The sequence below is a fragment of the Aethalodelphis obliquidens genome, unplaced genomic scaffold (genome assembly GCF_003676395.1).
Source record: "Aethalodelphis obliquidens isolate GAN/ISIS:26980383/991018 unplaced genomic scaffold, ASM367639v1 scaffold10, whole genome shotgun sequence".
NCBI lineage: Eukaryota > Metazoa > Chordata > Mammalia > Artiodactyla > Delphinidae > Aethalodelphis > Aethalodelphis obliquidens.
Genome location: NW_020837954.1, coordinates 33,058,195 through 33,070,657, shown reverse-complemented (window position 1 = coordinate 33,070,657; position 12,463 = coordinate 33,058,195). Strand labels below are relative to the sequence as shown.

Below are 12,463 nucleotides of genomic sequence, written 5' to 3'. Positions count from 1 at the left end.
GCCACCTGACTCCAGAGCCCAGACTCAGCCTCTCAGATCAGGGTCTGGAACATTAATATTATAGTGGTGTGCAGCTTAGATTGGACACTAACAGAAAGCAATTTATGAGCATCCATAACTAATGAACAACAATGGGATAATGACTGTAAAGTGCATAGAGAATAGTTCTTGGCATTTGATAACTCAGTCCATGGTCAACATTATTATTGGTATTGAGCGTCTGGTACATTTTTATCCCTATAGGGAAAGTTAAATCTAGTTAAGGGCAGCAGATTGATGGGTGTGAGACATATTTTAAATTGCTATAAATTAAGGCACAATAATAAGGTTCAAATATCTGAGGCGTATAATGCCTTTGGGGTGTATCTGCAGCTCTGCCGCTCGTGAACAACGGCCTCCCATCTTATACCCCTACCTTCACTGGGTCATCAAGTCCTATCATTTCTTCCTTGAAAAATCTCACAGTTTTTCCCTTTGTTTTGTTTCCGATGAAACTACCCAAACTTATGTCCTAATCACCTCTCCTTTGGCTCTGGCACCAGCCTTCCCACTGTTCCTCCTTGCCCTTTCCATCCTTCCCACAGCATGGCCACAGATACATTACAGCAGCGGTTCTCAGACTTGAGTGAGCAACAGAATCACCTGGAAGGCTCCTTACATCACTGATCGCCTAGCGTTGAGGACTGAGCAGGTGGGAGCAAGTGCAAAATGTCATTAGTTCCACACTGCCTGCAAAATTAATTATATATCCCTCAGCCTGTCTTTTGAGGTCTTCTATTTATAACCCCAACTTAATTTACCAGGCTTGCTTCTGGTTATCCCTTATGCCCTATCCTGTTAACACCTGTACCTCCAGAGCCTAGCCACGCAAGGTCTGACACATGCTGGCTGCCAGGGGAAATTCTTCGTCTCATTAAGCCTCTGCTTCCTCAACTCCAGGATGGGCGTGTCATTTCTCTGGCAGGGCTGGATGAAGATTTGCAACATCAACTCAGCAGGCAGCAATGCCTGGCACAGGCAGGGGCAACCTTACTGCAGTTAGTTCTCTCATCATTTAAATACAAATCAGGGGCTATTTTCTTTTAAGAGCAAGGTAAACAGTTAAGTCATTAAAACACACACCCACACACTATTACACCCTAACCACAAGAAATTAGTTAAGAATTTCAACAATGGAAAACCAGGGAAGGAATGAAAAATATTTACAGAAAATTGCATTATAAGGGAACATGTTAAAAATGTTAAAATTTTGGTGTGCAACCATTATATATGTGAACTAATTATTTTTCTTCCTTTCTTCCTTTTTTAATTTCCTGTAAGTTACACCAGCTCTCACATATTAATGAATGGGGGGGAAATGGTGACATAAATCACTTCCCAACAATTAGGGTTTTCTGGGAGTGGGGGTCAGGTCAGTTATTCAAAGAGCTTGATGATACGGTGCTTAATCTGGGGGAAAGGATTGTGATTTGTGAGAGAGAACAGTGCTATTAATACTGCTTCCTCTACTACACTTCAGCACTGTGTTTTTCCTCACTGAACAGAGGTGTGAAGAAATGTGTAAATCCTAAAAACCTAGAAATTCACAGCAAAGTGGATTAATATTACCATATTTTGCTGTTAGAAACCTGCTTCTGCTGAGACACAGAAATGACCAAGTTTGAGTTGAGAGGACTCAGCTGAACTAGGACTTAGGGCAGATGGCTCCATGCAAGGAGAGAATGTCCATAAAATAAAAAAATTAAAAACTGCTATAGGTCCTCTGGATATAATTTGGGATTATAGTAAGAAAATGGGAAGGAATACATGGGTCGTGATAATAGTAATAGCTAACAATTATTGAGCACTTTCTGTGTGCTTAATAGTAGCGTTTTATATGGATTAATCTAGTTTATCCTCACAATAATCCTATAAAGTGGGTAATATTACCCCACTTTCCAGGAAGCTGAATCAGAGAGATTAAATAGCCTGCTCAAGGTAACAAAGCTAGTAAATGGTGGAGGAGGAACTTGAGGCTAGACTCTCTGGGTCCAGAGCCATGTTCTTAACCACTAGCCTATTATTCTATTGATCATTCAACAGGTGGGTAGAGCCATGGCACTGATGCTAATAGGCAAATGCATCCATGAGCTGCACTCGCGGCCTGCTGGGCCTGCTGACTGACTGTTCGCACGAAGAGGAGGATTTTGTTGTCAGACATCCCTGAGTTCCAGGTCTGGCTCTTATGGATTATGTAAACTTTAACAGGTGACTTAACCTCTGAACTTCAATTTCTTCACCTCAAACATGAGAATAATATATATCTGATAGCCTTCACTCAAGCAACCAAATTCATGCAACCAAAACATTTTTTGAGTGTCTACTAAATGTTAGGCATTGTAGATGCAGGGGGTAGAAAGGTATCACAGAGCTCATGTGCTCGAGGTGGCAGAAGGGAAATCAAATAATCACACAGTCCGAGGGATGGTCACACAGAGCTGAGCTGTGAGAACCCACTTACTGTGGGGAGAGGTGGGGCGGTGAAGGCTGTGAGTGAACTGAAGGGAGACCTGAGAAATGAATAGGAATTAAATAGGTAAAAAGCACTGCAGACAGTGAGTGAACAGCAACCTTGCAGGCCACTGTGAGCTTTGGTCTTTATCTTGAGAGCAATCAGAGGTCACTGGTAGATCTGAGCAAGGAGAGTGACACAGATTAAATAATAATTGGGAGTGCCTAGGCACAATGCCCAGAGTGTAATGAGACCCCCATCTCTCCATTCCAAAAGTGTCTCTGCTCTGACTCATTCCGTTTTAATAATATGGCTGAAACAAGCATGCAAGATTCTAAGAGACTATCACACAGCCTTAGAGATCAATCAACACCTACTCGATGTCCTACCCATTCCAGGACCGTGTCCAGACATTACAAAGGATGCAAAGATGAATAACAGACCTGGATCTCATGGAATTCAGATTCTAGTTAGGAAGACAAGAGGACAGAAGGCTTCGACAGCTCCTCTCCTTAGGATAAAGTCCAAATTCCTTAGCTGGTAGGTAGGGCCCTTCGTGGTATGGCCTTTGCTGACTTGCCCCACCTTGCTGCCCCGGCTGTCACCTCCCCCTCCCCTCCCCTCCCCCCTCCACCACCAGCAGCCACCTTTCAGCACGTGGGATCACAAGTTGCCCATTTTTGAATCTTTTGCACATGCTGTTCCCTTTTCCCAGAGAGCCCTTCCCACCATGTCTAAGAATCAATCCTGTTTATCTAAGCTTTTTCAAGGGATCTGCTATTCCCCCCAGGCAGTCTACCCTGACTTTCCTGGGGTGGGCAGCCCCTCTCTGTTCTCCTAACCTTACGGCATTTATCACATTGCTGCAGTTATGTGATCAGCATGTATGACTCCCTTTCTAGACTCATCCCCAGGGGGCAGGAATGAAATTTGTTCTGTTCATTTTCGCATTAATTGCCAGTCCCCAAAACAATATCTGACGTAGCTGGATTGCAAAGAAAAAAGTAAGGTGAGGGAAGCTGGGGCAGCTGGGAAGGAGGGAGAGGGGATTACTGTGGGACATAGCGAAGATCAATGAGTTTCGAAGATTAAAACCCATTCTTTTCTCTTTTTTGCAGGAAGATGTACATACAGTAAATGTACACTCCTAAGTATACAGTTTTCAAGTTCGGCAAAGGTATACACTGAAGTGGTCTTTGCACTTTATGCGTCTGAAACTGCTTGTACCATTGTACTTTCCCACCAGCAATATATGGCAGTTCCAGTTACTCCACATTCGCAAACATTTGGTGCTGCATCTTTCTAACTTTAGCCATCCTAGTTTATGTGAAGTGGTATCTCAATGCAGTTTTAATGTGCATTTTCCTGATGACAACTGATGCTGAATATACCTTTTCACAAGTTCACGTGCCATTCATACGCATTCTTTTATGAGGTATCTACTCAAATCTTTTGCCCATTTCTGAGTTGTCTGTCTTATTGTTGCAAAACATGTCCTTTGTCAGAGGTATGTACTGAGAGTATTTTGCCTCACCTGTGTCTTTTCATTTTGTTAACAGTCTATTTTGAGCACTAAGTGTTTTTTTTTATAAAATATAACTTATTATTTCTTTTAGAGTTAGTGCTTTTTGTCTTCTGCAAGAAATCTTTGCAAGTTGCAGATCAAAAAAAATACTCTATGGTTTCTTATGGAAGCTGCTAGCTTTAGTTTTACCTTCTGTGTTTGAAGCTACACCCCATCTCACAGACACCACTCTTGGGGTCATGCTCTGGTTACAAAATGGATGGATTGCTTTTGCCTTCTTTCTTTTCCAGCTACTTGCACTCATTTAGATACACTGCTGGGCAAGTTGGGGAATGGAAGCACAATTAATGCAAGGAGGAAAAATAACGGAGTACAAACTAATTTGAAATCATCTCACACATTAGTTTCTTCAAAGCTATGAAATTACTTCAATGTAATATTACAAGAGAATTTTTCATTTTGATAATTAACTCAAATACTGAAAGAGGCAATCATGGAAAACAAAACAATTAGGATCACTGTACCTCAGATAGTATCTCTTTACATGAATTTTTTAAGGAAAAAAAGTCAATCTATAGAGACAGAAAGAAGATCAGTGGTTGCTTGGGGCCACAGGCAGGAGCAGAGACAGACTGCAAATGGACACAAGAGGAGATGAGGTGATGGAACTGTTCTAGAACTGGATTGTGGTGATGGTTGCAAAACTGTATAAATTTAGAAAAATGCACTGAACCGTACACTTACAATGGGTCCATTCTACGGCTTGTAAATTATATCTCAATAAAGTTCTAAAAAAAAAAAAATCAAGCCTGGTTGTTGGAGCCCCAGGAAAACAAAGAATTCAGAGTAGAGAAAATAGAGCCTTGTGTACACAGTAAGGAAAGAAAATTCTGGTTGAACATTAGATAAACCGAGGAATTGCTTTAGAAGAGAAACTGATTGAAAACAAATGTATGAAGAGGAGGGAAAGGGAAAAAGCAGAGCTCTTTAGTGTAAGTAGTTCAATCTTGGAAATGGGACAACTTCAGATACAATTTTTGTTTGAAACCGTGATCACTTCCATGAAATATTCCTGTCCTTTCCTTGGAAATTACATAGATTCTATTAGTATGCATTCCATTTAGGCCAAGAGATAGGCAATGTTTCCCCCAATGTCCCTTAACATTAAATTACGTGATAGGTTAATATTAATGATTGAAGTCCTGAAGAACATTTTCAGTGTTTTTTGTCTTTCCTGAGTGGTGGACTAGAGAAGAGTATTGGCTCCTCTGTGGGTTAATAGCCAAGTTTTTCACTAAGATTAACAAACAAATGTAGTTAGCCCAACCTCCATCCCGGTTGCTTCTAGATCACCTTACTTTTACTTTTTACCTCTCACCTTACTTTTACCTCTCACCTTACTTTTTATTTTTTTCCTTTTTGCAATCCAGCTATGTCAGATATTGTTTTGGGGATTGGCAATTAATGCAAAGATGAATAGCATAAATTTAGTTCCTGCTACTATACCTCAGACTGGGATGGCCTAGCTCCTTGCATCGGCCAAAGAATTTTTTTTTTCATATTATTCTTTCTTGGACAGAGTTTTAAAAGTTAAAGGAAAATGATTTAGCAAATGAAAGAAAAAGAAACATCTGCACCAAGCATCACTCCTCTCCACGGAAAGCTCAAGTTTCTGAAAAACTGAAAGCAACGAACAAAACCCTAAAGGCTTTTCTTCCTGGGGAAGATATCAATTATGTTTTTCATAACTTTATAAAATATTTATTTCATATAGTTATAATATCTTGGAGAAAAGGTAATAATTAGACATTTTTTTATTAAGAAGAAAAAACTCTGAAGGAAGCCCAGCTGCAGGAACTAAAATTCTAGGTTTCATCCCTCACAAAGCATATTATCAAGCCCCACTTCCAAAAGATTCTATACAAAGAAACCCCACCAGTCCTACACTCTAGAGTAAGCAGGCAGCTCTAGAGAAATCTATTTAAATCAGAAAACAATTGGCACAGTACAAATCTAAGGAAATGGATTGATTTGCTAAATAAAGCAAGTGAAGGAATTTTGAGATAATATACAATAAGGGTCTTGAATGAGTTGAAAAGCTCTTGTCAGAGATGTGAGCTAAACTGAAATATGGGATTATTTATAACACCTTCAGTCCAATATTTATAGCATTTATTCTTTGAAAATCTACCACGTCAATAGATTTCAGTAAGCCAACAAGTGAGTTTCCAGCTAACAAGAGAAATCTCTAATAAAGGAACTCAAGATTTCTATTTCTAATGAGTTAAGCTAACTCTATATTCACACAGAAGTAGGAAGACATATGATGAACGCTGGGAGAAATGGAGATTTAAAAAATGAGGAGAGGGCTTCCCTGGTGGCGCAGTGGTTGAGTGTCCGCCTGCCGATGCAGGGGACACGGGTTCGTGCCCCGGTCCGGGAAGATCACACATGCTGCGGAGCAGCTGGGCCCGTGAGCCATGGCCGCTGGGCCTGCGCGTCCGGAGCCTGTGCTCCGCAACGGGAGAGGCCACAACAGTGAGAGGCCCGCGTATCAAAAAAAAAAAAAAAAAAAAAATGAGGAGAGGGAGAAGCTAGGACAGGTCCTTGGGGTCACCCTGCCAATCAACCCATTGTTTTGTATGTGTTTCTGTTTTGGGTTGTTTGGGTTTCTTGTTTTGGCTTTGTTTGTTTGGTTTTGGTTTTTAAACAGTCCCTGACAAGGTAATCACCCATCTGACTCACTGTATAGAGCTCACAGAATTTTCAACATTTTATTATTCACACAAGGCTAACTTTTCTCCTTCAAATTAAATACACCAGGTATTTACCCACAGCAAACGGGCCCAAGTCACCCATCCTAACCCCACCCACCAAAGGTTTCCCACATGCCCAGCAAGCAGCCACCCCCTGGGGTTCACCTCACATACAGCCAACACCAGCAGCGCCTTCCCTGGATTTAGCCCTCTCCCTCGTCCACCCTCGCCTCCCATCCCACAACTCACCACCACCAGATATAAGTCAAACCCTCTCAGAGGGACAAGTGAACAGGCCTGAAGTCACATGACATGGTGAGAAGTACCACATCACGGGAAAAAGGCCAGACAAGGCCGTGGAGGGCTGACGGGTGACACTGTGGCAACAAAAAAATTACCCTTTTGTAAACGGATGGAGAAAAGGTATTATTCAGCTGTACTAAATCATTAAATTTATGAACATCCAACCTTACCACAGCAAACGACCTTCGCATCAAGGAGCCATGAATTGACATCACAGCTCTTAAAATTTAACCACGATGACCCTGAGAACAGTATTTTATTTTCATAGAGGTGGTTTGGAAACCTGAAAGTTAGATACGACTTTTGTTTGTTTAAACAGAGGTGCATTCAGTGAATTATTACCTATTCCTAACCAGTCAGGAAAGACATAAATGGAAAACAACGGAGAGTGTTAAGTCCCAAAAGGGATGTGTACACACAGAGAACAAACCTTGAAGGTTTTCAGCCTGTACGATTTCTGCCAACGTTCTTAGTCATTACACAAAATACCACAATGTGACTCACCACCACCTATACAACAAGGTTCTCTGTGTCTGATAGAAGCGTTTTCATTCGATATATTAAAAAAAAGAAGTGAGAAATCCCACAAGCAAAGGGTGACTAATAGAAATAATTTTTAGTACCTCACTATCCATGGTTAATTGTTTTATACTATTTCCTTTCCTACTTTTAATAGTAGGCAATGCAAACTATCCAGTTTGCTAGATAAAGTCTGCTGCTAAACCTGTAGGCTTCTTATTTGGCTTCCTTGCGTTATTTCAACTAGAAACTCATTAGAGTAACTTTAATTTTTAATTAGTCTGCATCACCAGCAGCTTTCCAGTAATCTAAAATAAATAACTCTGTTCTAAACATACGTTAAAATCATCTCCCAATACCCATCCAGCCACCCAAATTTCCAATTTTTATATTTATAATCTAATACAACTTCTGTTGACAAGGCTTAATTGAGAGAATTTCTAAGCAGTGTTTTCCTAAGTGAAGGGAGGGACTTTGTCTCCCGAGACACAGAATCAGCTTATAGAGTGACAGATGAGAGAGGCACCCTAAGGCCCTGTGGACAACTGTGAAGCCAAGTTCCATACACGTCCCCCTCCCTCAGTGACACCAGCACTGCTATCGCCCAGACCCCTCCCCACCAGCTCAGCATGTCCTCCAGAGACTTGTTGGGCAGCTCAGCTGACACTTTTAAGTTTTAATTGGGTCAAAAGATATCTAGCACAATGAGTCTCTTCCCACACTGCAGCTATTTATTTATTTTACCATGTAATATAGGGTAGAGAGACTGTTCAGGACAGAAAATATTTCTTAGACATCATCACCCTTAGCCTTGTAATCTGCTATCCTTCATGCCAGCCACTCTGGCGCTCACACAGTAACTGACAACCAAATGAATATGAGTAAACAGAATGACAATGGGTGGGTAGGGATGCAGGAAGCGTGCAGCAATCAGCCCAAATCTATCAGGACTACTTCAAGAATAATTCAAAATAGGAACCCAACTGCTGGATGATTCAGCCGTCATTAATTCCTGCACACACACATGCATACATTCACTCAAATACATCCTGAGCATCTCAGGTGTAATCCTGCAGTAGTAAGTTACTCATCCAGGCCACAAGCATTTACTGAGCATTGATTCTGGGTCAGGTACTGCTCTGGGGATCCTGAGAGTGAAAAAGCCAGATAGGATGCCCGTACCATTCTGCTCTCTGAATGCAAAGAGCCATGTTCGCAGTGGATTTAACATAATGAGTGTCCATATGTGAATAAACTCAAACCAATTGTTTAAAAGATGGCAAAGGACTTGCTTTCTCTTCTATATCTGAGAAATACCCATCTTTTCTGAAAACAACCCATGCATATATTCTAAGTGAGCTTCCAGTCATTTGGTTCAGTTTAGTTCTTAAATATTATATTGTGTAATGAAATAAACATCTAGCAGCTGTAGGATGTTTCCAGTAGATTCATTTAAAATTGGACAAGAGGGGGAAAATTCCTTTTTTAGGAATCTCGTTTTTAAAAATATATATTATATATTATATATATTACATATATATTTTTTTTCCTTCATCCATGAGCCAGAAAATCATAACTAAAAGATGTAGCTGGTACTGAGCTCCTACAACATGAATCAAGAAACAGTTTGAAATTCCAGAGGAATTCTGGGAATTGAAGGTAGAGGATAGGGGATTCCAATCACAGCAGATAAAAAAAGAGTTGAGGACAGTTTACAACTGAAATATACGATCCATGTATTGGGCATTCACCTCCCGCAGGCCATGTGACATATGTTTTGTGAGAGCAAGTGGTGTTTAAATGATTCCCAGTGCATCAATAGATATTCTCAAGTGCAGTTATTTGTACAAACTAGCCATTACTGAAACACATTTTCAAAATTACACTTGAAAGCTTACCTAAACCACACTACTTATGGAGATCAAATTATCCTCCCAGTCTTTAAAACCTATATTGGTTTGTAAGGGGACACGTAAAGAGTTGGCAAGTAGCGCAGTTTGCTGACTTTGTGTAACTCGCACATGGTAGCCTGAGGATTAAGTTAAACAATCAGATTTTAAGTTGTAGCCAAAAGCTAAGTAGATACATACCGCTCAGCGTCTCTTTAGGACTCCTAATAATGAAAATCATCAAGGCCAAGGGGACTCATAAACATTTTCTCAATAACATTATCAGTTCAGAGATGGTTTTACAGTATTTGTATTAAATAAATAAATAAAGGTTTCATGTTTCTTTCCTCCATCTCTCCCTGCGTCCCCACCCCCATTTCAGTCCCTAATCTAAATTAAGAAGCACCCAGAAATAAATGGACTGATAACAAACTATCTAACATGAAGTAAAAAATGTAAATGGAGAAAAGGACATTTGGAATGGTCTTGATGAGATAAGATATAAATTTAGGACTAGAAGGAGTAAAATGGTTTTGTGGTTTTATCTTAAGCGTTCCTGGATTTGTTTTTGTGAATCAGAAGATTGAAGAAAACTTTGAAAACCATCTTGACCATCTTACTGTCTCTAAGCAGACAGGACCTCAACCAGTACAAAGAAGTGTATACTGTCCATTGGGATGAAGATCTACTGCCAATCCTACTTGATTCCTGGATTTATTACAAAGTTCTGTTCAAAAGTACAATAGATAAAAGCAAGCGAAACCACCTATATCCACATCCCCTGTTTCGCAAATCATCAGGTGTTCTCAGGGCCTAAATAATTTGTTTATAAAGTTCTGGGTTTAGGATTGTTTTAGGGTCACCTTTAAATTGACGGTATATTGGCAGTAGTTCACATCTACCCCATAGGAATTTTAGCACTGAACACATTTAAGCCCATATCTACACTCCCACTTCCCTTTGTGATGTATTACATGTTTTCATACTGTTCCAAACATTTTTCTATGAACCCATGAAGTTGATTTATCCAAAAATGCCACAGTGTCAAGGGAATATCTACTCAGTATTTTTTTTCTTCTCTGTCAACTAACTATGTGCTTTAGATAAACAGGATTTTCTCTTTTGACTTTTATAGGTTTGTCAATTGAAAAAACAAAATTAACCTCATGGAAATTGAACAATTTTGATATCAATTCCTTCATTAGACTACGATTTTTGGCTTCCAGACAACTGAACATTTTGAGACTATTCTAGATATATCTTTCAAGTCTTTATACAGTCTGATTTCCTCTGCTTAATTACCAAGCAATCCTTTACACTCCAATTAAGAACAACAGATTAAAAATATGACTTCTTACAAGCAGTTTTTTGGTTCTTCCATCAGGTTAATGTCAAATGTTCCTGCTACCCAATTTTTTCATCTTTCTTGGAGACAAGGAACTGAATAGCTCCTGCAAGAAACTTTCTATTCTTAGTCATGGTCTTCGTATAAAAGGCAAGTTTTAAAAATAAACAGATAAAAAGTGTTGAAACTTTTCATCAATTCTGGTGATAATGGAAAAATTTTATTATTAAAGAGCACTTAAAATAGCCCTAGTAATAAAAGAAATTATGTTGATAGCCTGAGAAGATGGGTACCAATTCACATGGCTAGTAAAAGAACAAAATCTGAACACTGGTAAATCATAAGACTAACTTTGATTCCTGTAGCTCTTTTCATACCAAAGTGACTTCAGAACATAATGAAAAATGAAGAGATTACTGATGTAGTTCCCAAGGGAATTCATCTGGCACAGCTTACCTTGACTATGAATTCATCTAACTCTGATACATCAACTAAATCCTCTCATTCCTACTTTCTTCATTTCTCAAAGTCTATTCTGGTTACTAATGTTGAGAGTGTCCTCAGGACTTAATAACGATAAAACTGACCCATACTAAGTTATTGTATTTATGAACATACAAATCTTCTCATTATCCACCGTCACTATCTTCCCCATTGAGACATTAACTTTTGTTGACAGTCCTCAATTGCATAAAAGGTGATCATTAATAAATTTCTCAGTAAGTTTCTTTAAAATATTTTATGTTTCCTGGAAGGCACAGCACTGTATAACAAATTATCCAAGAACATTAGACCCATTGGCCAAATGGTAGACTAAACACTGAATTTGAAAGAAGGCAGATTAATCAGGAAACACTGTAAATGGAATTGGTAACATTTCAGGCTTAGGAAAACTTGGGTCCATACTGCCTGTTATTCCCAACTAGCTATAAATTCACAGTGATGTACTATATTAGAAAGGAAAGTTTTCCTCTGGTCAGTCTGTGAAACTGATTCCAAGTACCATTCTAAAATAATGATCATACTTGTCATAAACCTGGTTTTGCACCTAAAACCTCACCCAGGAAAAGCAGTTGTACATTCTGATGTTTCACAAGGCAAGAGAACTGAGGGAACCTGTGAGGAGATACCAGTTCCAATATGGCTGTTCCTGTGAAATATTCAGCAGGATACCCTTAGCCCATCAACTCTTGGCATAATCAGGAGTCTATGTATTTGGATAGAAAATTGGAAGGGAGCTCTTAGTAAATTCTCTTTCCTTTCCATTTCAAAATTAAAGTAGGCAGAGGAGGTAAGCATTGAAACAAGGCATCTCACCTCAACAACTGGACTCAACGGAAAACATACTCAGAATCTACCCAAGGAGACATGACACTTTTTGCTAAAACTTACTGATACCTCAGTAAGAGGTGTCAGTAAGAGACTGCAATGAGCAAGGGTTATTTTTTGTAAATATAACCAGACAGCAAAATATTTTTACGTACTTTGGTATATTTAGTTCATTGAGAAAACCTGTAAGAAAGCAGAGGTACTGTCCTTTGGTTCAAATAAGAATCTGAGATATATAATTAAATCAACACAACCATCCCCATCCCCTTTTCCTGGCTCTCAGAACCCCAATCTGCTCAGGCTCCT

At 39.4% G+C, this 12,463-nt stretch overlaps 1 protein-coding gene across 3 annotated transcripts in view; it reads right to left on the bottom strand.

The window, feature by feature from the left end:
- Window positions 1-12,463, bottom strand: part of DAAM1 (dishevelled associated activator of morphogenesis 1) — a 179,351-nt gene that overhangs the window by 95,240 nt on the left and 71,648 nt on the right. The gene's annotated exons all lie outside the window — the stretch shown is intronic.